Here is an 11,054-nt window from a genome sequence, read left to right on the forward strand (position 1 = left end):
AGTGTCATCTTCATTTTGACACTTCGTAACTTCGTATCTACCCAGGAATGACGAGAACACACATGGGCAATTTTAACGCACTAGCGTTAAGAAATACCCAGCATAGGTAGCGTTGACCCGACGAATGCAAAGAATGCCAGGTTCCCAGCTGAAATCGAACCCAAGCATTCTGCGTGGCAATGAAGTATATTACCACAGAGCTACGCCTGGTGTCGGGGCTACTTTTCAAATAGACGCCAATCTTCGCGAAACGTCAATAGTGGCTGCAGTGCTGCCTACCAAATTTTATAAACATTACACATGTACTCCTTTTATACAGCCGTCACGTCGGGTTAACGTCAATTGTGGTTAGTTGCCATGCGCTGAAGTTGATTTATGCAGCAGTGCCCAGGCCCCGCATCCTCGCGAGCATCAGTGCTTCATATCACCTTCTGGTGTTTCTAATACGCATGTTCTAGTTGGCATTGATTGATTGATTGATTTGTGGGTTTTAACGTCCCAAAACCACCATATGATTATGAAAGACGCCGTAGTGAAGGGCTCCGGAAATTTCGACCACCTGGGGTTCTTTAACGTGCACCCAAATCTGAGTACACGGGCCTACAACATTTCCGCCTCCATCGCAAATGCAGCCGCCACAGCCGGTATTTGATCCCGCGACCTGCGGGTCAACAGCCGAGTACTTTAGCCACTAGACTCCCGTGGCGGGGCATGTTATAGTTGGCATCGTTGCGCAAGTGCAAATAGCTGGTTATATAAACATCTGCAACTCCCCAACGTATGCCTGTGCGCGAAAAATTTGTACATATACTTAGCGTCATTTCATGAATTGTCGCTCAATAAAAGATTTCAACGCGGTCACCTTCCCTCCGCATGCTTCGCATAACGTCGATTCTCATGCACGTGGTATCTGCCGATTTTTTTTTCTAGCAAACCTCACGCTAATGATTGATTTGTGGGGTTTAACGTCCGAAAACCACGCTATGATTATGAGAGACGCCGTAGTGGGGGGCTCCGGAAATTTCGACCACCTGGGGTTCTTTAACGAGCACCCAAATCTTAGCACACGGGCCTACAACATTTCCGCCTCCATCAGAAATGCAGCCGCCGCAGCCAGGATTCTATCCCGCGACCAACGGGTCAGCAGCCGAGTACCTTAGTCACTAGACCACCGCGGTGGTGCAAACCCTACGCTAAGCAGCTGGCTAAAGCATACCTGTCCAGGCCGACCTTTCTCATGTCCTTTCATAATCTATCTATCTATCTATCTATCTATCTATCTATCTATCTATCTATCTATCTATCGATCATCTTCCCTTTATTCAGGTGAAGTCACTTGATTTACTCTATATTCATACCGAAGTAACGTTATTCATTAGTGGTTCTTATTGTTCATTTGGTGCAGTTTAAGGTGCGTTAGTTAACATTATTCTACATTTATTCACATTTAAGTCACTTTATTTATTTTATTTTTTGCTGGCACATGAGTCCTCTGAGTCATTCTTGGAGTACACTTGAATCACTGGATTCAATCTTTATTTACAAGACTTACTAAATTCACGTTTATTTGCTAGTGCTTCACTTCAATGTAGATTTATTTACACTTATACTGTCACTGCATTCGCAAATCATTCATGCTTTAGAGACTGGATCCCCTCTCTATTCCCACTTAAGTCAATCGAGTCCTTCCTCATTCACACTGAAGTCACGAGAACCATTCTTCAGTCGTACTTCAATCTCTTGGTTCAAGCCACTGTATGTTGGTTTACTTTTGTTTCTCATTGTTATGCATTGATCTACATTCAAATTACTTCACTCACTGCTCAATCAGACATGTGACTTTATTCAACTCTTGATTTCCACATAATCACTTGATTCACCTGATTGTCTATTTCCCTCTTCGCTTTCTTTCCAATCTTTCATCCCCATTCCCCCTTCCCCTAGTGCAGGGTAGCAAACCGGGTGCTCAATTTTCTGGTTAACCTCCCTGCCTTTCCCTCATTTTATTCTCTCTCTCTCTGATTCGCAATGAAGTATTTTAATTATTTTTTTATTCGTGACGGGGTCTCTTGCTCGCCAGTGTCCTGTCATTGCGTCTAAGGCGAACGCAAGCAGGGCAGCGCTTCCACGATGGTATAACCGATGTATATGAATGACTCTGCTCTACGCATAACTGATTCATTTCTTATCCACAGTGAAGTCACCTGATTCCCTCTTTGATTCGCAGTCGATTAAATTAACACATTTTTATTTTACTTCAGTCTGCCTTCTGGTACAGTCATCTTGATTGCCATTCATATACTTCAATTCACCTTAAACTCCCTTTAATATGTTCAGCCCGTAATCGTTTCACATTATTACATCCGCAATTAACGTCAACACAACTTTGCTACCGATCGTGTTTCGGGCGCCGCCGATCTCCGAATTTTCTCGTCCGGTGAGCCATGGCTAGTAGATGCGGGTGCTGTTTCGCATTCTTCCTCTCCGTCACGACATCGAACGGGAGATCACGTTGTGTCGTGAGACATAATGCAATCCCACGCTGCTTCCCACCCCGACAATTGGGGCAAGGCCTAAATTAAGAAACACGCGCTTTAAATTTAATGTCAAGGTGCATGTGCGCGTGGCGTAAGAAAACGCGAAAGTGCACAGCCCCGTGTTTGCATCACACCTCGGTGTGTCTTAAAAGAAAAAAAATAAAATAAAAAGTGCCACGAACGTGTGCCAGGTCCTCGTGATCTTGCGATCGATATATACCGTATTCTCCGCTGTTTCTCCTAATCACCTCGTTCGGACTCATTCGCGGAGCCTAAAATTGCGCGTCGGTAATTCCACGCGCCGCCTGTAATTTTGTAATTCGAGTTGCACTGTCATGGCTTTCTTTTTTTTTCCTTCTATATACCGTAGACCAAGCCAGAAAAATTGAACAAAAACGAGATTACCTTGAAATGCGATCGAAAAAAAAAAAAACTCTACCGTGTTTCGTGCGACGCATCACGTTTTCTCGTAGCCAACCTGCACAAGAGAGAATAAAGGCGGCATGTTTAGTCACGCCATGCTAATGCAGGCATTCGAGAGCACCAGATTCTCGCCGAAAACGGTTCACTAAGAGCATTTTAGGTCGACCAGCTCTTCTTCTCTTTGTGTTTCGCGTTGGGAACACTAAAATTGCCGAGGAAGTTACCATAGCGAATTATTTATGGCGATAATCGCGTGCACCGTTCTCGATCTACGTGGAAAAAAAACTGAACTCATTTACAAAAAAAAAAAGGGGGGGGGGGTCCTGAAAGAACTCTTCTATGCCTTCCATAGCGAGCAATTCGTACAATAGTGGATCATACACGTTTCCTAAACAATGTTATAGGCGCTACGACTATCGCCCACAGGGTGCACCGACTACTCCATGTGCTCGGGGATTCCGAGATCATCTTCCGGTCCTCTCCTATACTTCTGATGCTTGTATTTAGGGGAGGACTACTTCCTTTACAAAGGTAGTATGAGACACAAGCGAGGAGTAAAATTTTCCGCAAGGAGGGGCGGGGCGTTGACTTATTCCTCCACCACATTTTTCTCCCTTATTATATATATATATATATATATATATATATATATATATATATATATATATATATATATATATATATATATATATATATATATATTGTTACACAAGGCGAGGTAAATTAATGGGGGTTTTTAATGGGCCCTGAGTCCGCGATCACAGTCCAATGATGATGATCACCGCCATGGCTCGTACCCACTCAGGGGGATCGCAGTGGAGGCAATGTCGTCTTCTTCTCTGCCCACGCTTCCGTTGTTTTTCCTGGTAGTGATACTTTGTATCATTCCTCCTCTCTCAGACGAAGCCCTCTGGGCGAGTCATTCTTGCATCCTTCGTGTAAACGGCTTCAGGCGGGCAACATGCGTCACCTCCGTCTTGCATGAACGTCGGCCACTAGTGGTGACACGTGCAATTTCATAGTTGACCTCGCTGACACGACGGAGTATCACAAAAAGACCGGCATAGTGTGCCAGTAGCTTTTGGCTCAAGCCACGTCTGCGTATTGCGGTCCACACCCACACTAGATCACCGGGGGCATAGGTTACATGCCTGTGTTGACTGTCGTAGCGAGTTTTGGATGACTCTTGCGCTGCCAGTGTACGTAAGCAGGCAAGTCGACGGGTCTATTCCGCACGACACAAGGTTTCAGCAATTGTTAAATCGTCATGGATGACAAAAGGAAAGATAGTGTCCAGCGTATGTCGAGGTGACTGAGCGCAGAGCTGATAGAAAGGGCTATAGCCTGTCGTTTCGTGTTTCGACGTGTTGAAGGCGTACGTGACGAACGGTAATACTTCATCCCAGTTTTTGTGGTCAGAGGCGACGTACATTGACAACATGTTGATCAACGTTCGGTTTGTGCGCTCGGTGAGACCGTTAGTTTGCGGATGATACGCAGTTGAGTGTCGGAACTTGGAGGCACACAAACGAAGTAATGATTCGACAATATCAGCGGTAAATTGTCGACCACGGTCACTTATTATCACGCGAGGAGGTCCATGTCGGAGGATGGCTGAGTTCAACAGGAACTCCGAAACCTGGACTGCCGTGGCGGAGCATAAGGCAGCCGTCTCGCAGTACCGCGTCAGGTAGTCAGCGCATACAATTATCCACCGGTTACCTTTTGAGGAGCGTGGAAATGGTCCCATCAGATCAATGCCGACCTTTTCAAAAGGGGAACCGGGAGGCTTTACAGGTTGCAGGTGACCAACTGGACCCGAGGAGGGCCGCTTGTGGCTCTGGCACTGCATACAGCTGGCCACGTAGTTCTGAATTGTTTTGCTCATTTTCGGCCAATAGAACCACTCTTTCGTGCGACTAAGTGTTCGTGCGGTGCCTAGATGGCCAGAGGTGGGGTCATCATGCGTGAGACGCAGAACAGACGTTTGGAGGGACGCAGGAACAACCAGCAGAAAGCGGGCGCCCGTCGTGGACAAGTTTCTCTGGTAAAGAAGACCATTCCGGACGCAGAATCGGCCTTCGCTTAATGAATTTCTCGCTCCAGGGAAGAGAGCTTTCAAGCTTGGGTCATTACGCTGCTCAGCGGCGAAAGTCACGGCATCGGGAAAGCCAGACGACAGCGAAGCGATAAGGTGGTCAAAGTTATCGCCTTCACAATCTGTCGATGGTAGCGGCATTCTGGAGAGGCAATCCGCATCAGCGTGTAGACGGCCAGTCTTGTATGAGATGGTGAAGACATGTTCTTGCAAACGAATGGCCCATCGTGCGAGGCGGCCGGATGGGTCACGAAGGTTGATCAGCCAACACAGGGAATGGTGATCTGTGACGATAGTGAACGGGCGACCATAGATGTATGAGCGAAACCGTTGCACGGCAAAGACTACCGCTAGGCATTCCTGTTCGGTCACTGTGTAGTTGCGTTCAGGCTTGCTTAAAGAACGACTTGCGTACGCCACAACGTGTTCCTTCTTGCCAGAACGCTGAACGAGAACGGCACCGATACCGATGCCACTTGCATCTGTGTGAATTTCCGTGGGCGACGAAGGATTGAAGTGCCGAAGTATTGGCTGCGAAGTTAACAAACACTTCAGCTTGTGAAAAGCGGCATCACACTCGGAGGTCCACTGAAACAGGCTGTTCTTGCGTAGAAGGCTCGTCAGGGGGTGAACCACATCCGCAAACTTGGGTACGAACCGGCGGAAATACGAGCAGAGCCCGATGAAGCTACGCAGTTGTTTCACAGATTTAGGACGCTCGAACGATTCAACGGCCGCGGTCTTTTGTGGGTCAGGTCTAATGCCATCTTTATCGACGAGATGTCCTAACACCAATGTCTGTCGCTCGCCAAAGTGGCACTTTTTTGAATTCAATACAAGGCCAGCTTTTTCAATGCAGCTGAGCACGAGGTCTAGGCGCGTGTTGTGCTCCTCAAACGTACGGCCAAAAATTACGACATCATCAAGGTAACACATACATATATGCCATTTTAAACCACGCAATATAGAGTCCATAAATCTTTCGAATGTCGCAGGAGCATTACATAATCCGAATGGCATAACGTTGAACTCGTAAAGTCCGTCGGTCGTAACAAATGCCGTCTTTTCTTTGTCAGCTGCGTGCATCGAAATTTGCCAGTAACCTGATCTCAGGTCAACAGATGAAAAGTGGGACGCGGAATGCAGGCAGTCTAAAGCGTCATCGATGCGCGGCAGTGGATAGACGTCTTTCTTGGTAACAGAATTCAGTCGGCGGTAGTCAACGCAAAATCTCCACGTACCATCCTTCTTCCTCACTAGAATGACGGGAGCAGCCCACGGACTCGCCGATTCCTGTATTATTCCCTTTTCCAGCATCTCTTGAACTTGCTCGTTGATGATCTTGCGCTCCGATGGTGCCACTCGGTAAGGTTTCTGCCTAATGGGATGCGCCGATTCGGTGTGGATCTGATGACGTATCCGGGACGCTGGGATTAAGGGCCTTTGGCTGTATTTAGAAAAATCGAACACTTTCGAGTGCTTAGACAGAACGTCGAGCAGGGTATGAAGTTTGCTTTGGTCAAGTGACTTGCTGACCATTTGTAGCAATTGGGCACCTTCTGAACCTTCTAAGCCTAGATGTTCATTTTGGCTTGTAGCATCAACAAGCGCAACCAGCGTCGTACATGACTCGGGTCTAAATACTGCAAGTTTCATGCCGCCTGGCAGAATTGCAGGCTCCATGGAACTGTTCATTGTCCACACACCTGCCCGTCCATCAACGACTGACACTATACAATGGGGAATGAGAATGTTCTTTTTCAGGCATGCCGAGGGAATCGGTTCGAGCGTGGCGTCAAACGTGCCACAGTTGTTACTGGAACATGTCACAGGAACACACACAGCAGAAAATGCAGGAACGACTGTATCCACGGAGACGAAAAAGATGCATTCCTCCGGACAAGAATTTTCCAAGAGCGCCGTTGGGAAAGTACCGTGTATAGAAAGATGCCCACTTCTGCAGTCTACAGTTGCCCCACACTCACACAAGAAGTCAATACCCAAGATAACGTCATGTGTAGACCGCGGAATAACCGCGAACTCTGTGCAAAACACCTTGCCACACAGCGACACGTCCACAGTACAATATCCCACCGGACACAACACGTCACCACTTACACCACGAAATGTCACCCCACGGTTCAGGCAAAACATCACTTTTGGTCCTAGCAGGTTCTTAAAATTTACACTCATCACCGAAACTGTCACGCCTGTATCCACAAGTGCCATAGTAGCCACTCCATCGACAACTACACGAACTTTGTTTTTCAACATAAACGCTGACGGGGGTATATCTGTAGATAGCACCTGTGATCTTGCGGCTTCACTCCCACTGGCCACACCGACTAGTTTTCCGGCGGCGGTGTACGTGCGCGTCGCCGTGGCGACGGTGATCGTGGAGCACGGGGAGCCGGAGGTGGCGTCAAACTTCGATCAGAGGCCGGCGAGGGGTAGCGTGACCCGGTAGGTGCGCGTGGTTTCCGTGACGTGGAGTGCGGATAGTCGAAATGTTGGTGATACAAAGGCCAAGACTGTCGCTGATATGGGCGGTGGTCACAGAAACGTGCGATATGACCCGGGACACCACAGTTGTAGCATACCGGACTTGGTCGAGGGGAACGTTGTTGCTCAGAGTAACGACTCCTCTCGGAAGGCATGGGATAGTGGTACCGTCCTTCGGGGGCCCTGTAGGGAGGTGATGTTGGGTAAACAGGTGGGCGAAAACTTCGTTCGTAGTTGGGAGGTGGTTGACGGGGGAATCCAGCCTGCCGTGTGCCTTGATATTCATAAGCGTCTGTTGCGTTTATCGATGGTTGCCATGGTGGAAGAGAAGTAAGAGTTCGCACACGTTCTGGTTCGCTTACGTACCCATCCTGAAAACCGCTGGGGCGATGATAGCTCTGCTGACATCGAAGCAGCTCTTCTCTAACGATCTGCCGTATGGTCAAAGCAAGGTCGTTAGGCGGCACTGTTTCAACACTAGCCACAGTGGGGACGTTGGACAGGCGGCCGAATTTCGGAGAAATTCGTCGCATCTTGAGGGATTCAAAGGCACGACAGTGCTTCATCACGTCGGACACGGAGTTCAAGCAGTCTTTCCCAATTAAGAAATTGTACACGTCTTCGGCTATACCCTTGAGAACGTGTCCAACCTTGTCTTCTTCAGACATCCTCCCATTCACGATCTTGCACAGCTTCAATATTTCTTAAATGTATGTCGTACATGTATGTCGTACATGTCTCAGAGGGCACAGCTGGAAGCTGTGCCCTCTGAGACAATGTCTGCTCCGCGCGTTTCTTCTTTGCGTCCGAATCGCCGAAGCACTTCTGCACTTCTTCAACACAACATTCCCAAGTCGTTAACATGTCCTCGTGGTTCTCGTACCACATAAGGGCGGTGTCAGTTAACGAGAATACGACATGATTGAGCTGTTCGTTCGAGTCCCAGCCATTGCTTCTGCTCACCCGCTTGTAGTTCTTGAGCCACACGTCGACGTCTTCTCCTGAGGTCCCGCCGAAGTTTGGTGGCACTCTGTAGTACGGCACGGAACCCATCGGAGTTGGCCTCGAAGCGTTGGATGGCTGCTCTTGGGCCATTACGATCGGTGAAGGTGGAAGTCCGGCGAGGCGGCGGCTGCGACGAAGTCCTGGTAGTGAAGCTCCCGTCTTTGGGTTCGTCCTACCCAGCACCTCCACCAAATTGTTACACAAGGCGAGGTAAATTAATGTTACACAAGGCGAAGTAAATTAATGGGGGTTTTTAATGGGCCCTGAGTCCGCGATCACAGTCCAATGATGATGATCACCGCCATGGCTCGTACCCACTCAGGGGGATCGCAGTGGAGGCAATGTCGTCTTCCTTCTCTGCCCACGCTTCCCTTGTTTTTCCTGGTAGTGATACTTTGTATCAATATATATATATATATATATATATATATATATTGTAGTGGAGCATACGCACTAACGTGTATGCGCCTTCCAAAGAGAAAGAAAAACCCCGTGCTCTGATTGCACGAGAACCTGGGCCGCCTTTTGCCAGACTTGTCGTACGGCCATTTTTCGTTGCGACATCGTTGCGACTTCTCCGGTTCAATAAACGTCATCACATTTGGTGGAGGCTGCTGAGATCCCCAAGCAGACCTGGAGCTCCGCTCTCGCAAGTTGCCCGAGAGACCACTGCAAAACATGACTGACGCAGTCGCCAACCAGCCCATCCCAGCCCAGCCAGCACCACCGGCTGTCCCGTCTACCTGCCCCGGCGCTACTCGCCAACGGGACCCACCAATCTTCAGCGGCAGTGGCGAGCAAGACGTCGAGGACTGGCTATCCTTGTACGAACGCGTAAGCGCCAGTAACAAGTGGGACAACGACTCTAAGCTCGCCTACGTTATATTTTACTTGGCAGACGTAGCTAAACTTTGGTTTACGAACCGCGAAACCGCCATCGCCAACTGGTCTTCCTTTAAGACACTCGTCACTGAAGCGTTCGGCCGACCAGAGGTCCGCAAGCTCCGCGCTGACCAGCGCCTGCGCCACCGAGCCCAGCAGCCTGGCGAGACGTTTACTAGTTACATAGAGGACGTGCTCGACCTCTGCAAGCGTGTGAATCCATCTATGCCCGAAGAAGAAAAAATTCGGCAGATTCTCAAGGGCATCGAGGATGGCGCATTCCAGATGTTGCTAGCGAAAAGCCCGAACACGGTGGCAATCCTCGTAAGCCTCTGCCAGAGCTTTGATGAATTGCGCCGTCAGCGTTCCATCGCCCGACAGAGTGTCCTACCGCCGGATTCGATCTCGGCCGTCACACTCACAAATGCCAACGTTTGCAAAGAAAGTCTGTCCAACCAGATCAAAGACTTCATCAGGGAGGAAGTCGCCCGACAGCTCTCCCTGCTGCCGCATAGCGACGCGCCCACCGCAAGCCTGCCTACGACACTGCAGCAGGCCATACGCACGGAAATTTGTGATGTCCTCCCTACAGTGCAGGCCCCTTACCCGTGCACTTCAGTAGCTCCTAATCTCTCAGCTGTCGGCTACGCACCACCTGCACCACCTTCACCTCTCAGCTACGCAGCTGTGGTCGCGCGGCACCCACCGCATCCAGTCGCCTTATCAGCTCCACCTCCTCCGGCCTCGCCTCCAGTTTACAGGCCCTCACCTCGCTTTTTCCATCGATCTAATGAGTGGCGCACTCAAGACAATCGTCCTATCTGCTTCGCCTGTGGCATCGCTGGCCACATTGCACGCTTCTGCCGCCGTCACCCCACACCTGCAAACGCATACTTCGGAACTCCTACCTACGCGCCGCAGCAGGCCACCGCATCTGCATATGAACAGAGGCACTCAGACTCGGATCGCCGCCCATCGACTGCTCGTTTCCCATCCCCTCGTCGCCGGTCGCCATCGCCTATGCGTCGTCGACCACCTCCTGAGGAGGGAAACTAATCAGTGCAGTTCCGGAGGCAAGAACTGCAACTTGTGCGCAATTCCCAAGGCCTCCGTTTTCGCCGAAAAATGTTGTTGATGTCGATGTTGAGGGAGTCGCCACATTAGCGTTAATTGATACCGGGGCCGCCGTTTCTGTGATGGACGTCAAATTTTGTCGGAAACTGAAGAAAGTGACCACATCTCTCTGTGGCATGGTGCTGTCCACGGCTAGCGCGCAACGCATTCATCCCTCGGCTCTGTGTACGGCGCGCGTCGTCATCCAAGATGTTTTGTACGTCGTACAGTTTTTTGTTCTGCCATCTTGCTCTCATGACCTTCTCCTCGGTTGGGATTTCTTATCAGGTCATGAAGCTATCATCGATTGTTCCCGTGCCGAAGTGTCCCTTGTGCCAACATATGAATTTCCACCACCCGACCGGTCTCCTCGGCTCTGCAAACTCATCGCTGACGACGACATCACCTTGCCCCCGGAAGCTTCGGTCCCTGTAAGCCTTTCATGTGTGGCGCAACCTGGCGCCACGGTGGTGTTTACGCCATCTCCTGTTTTT

The sequence above is a fragment of the Rhipicephalus microplus genome, chromosome 3 (assembly GCF_043290135.1).
Source record: "Rhipicephalus microplus isolate Deutch F79 chromosome 3, USDA_Rmic, whole genome shotgun sequence".
NCBI lineage: Eukaryota > Metazoa > Arthropoda > Arachnida > Ixodida > Ixodidae > Rhipicephalus > Rhipicephalus microplus.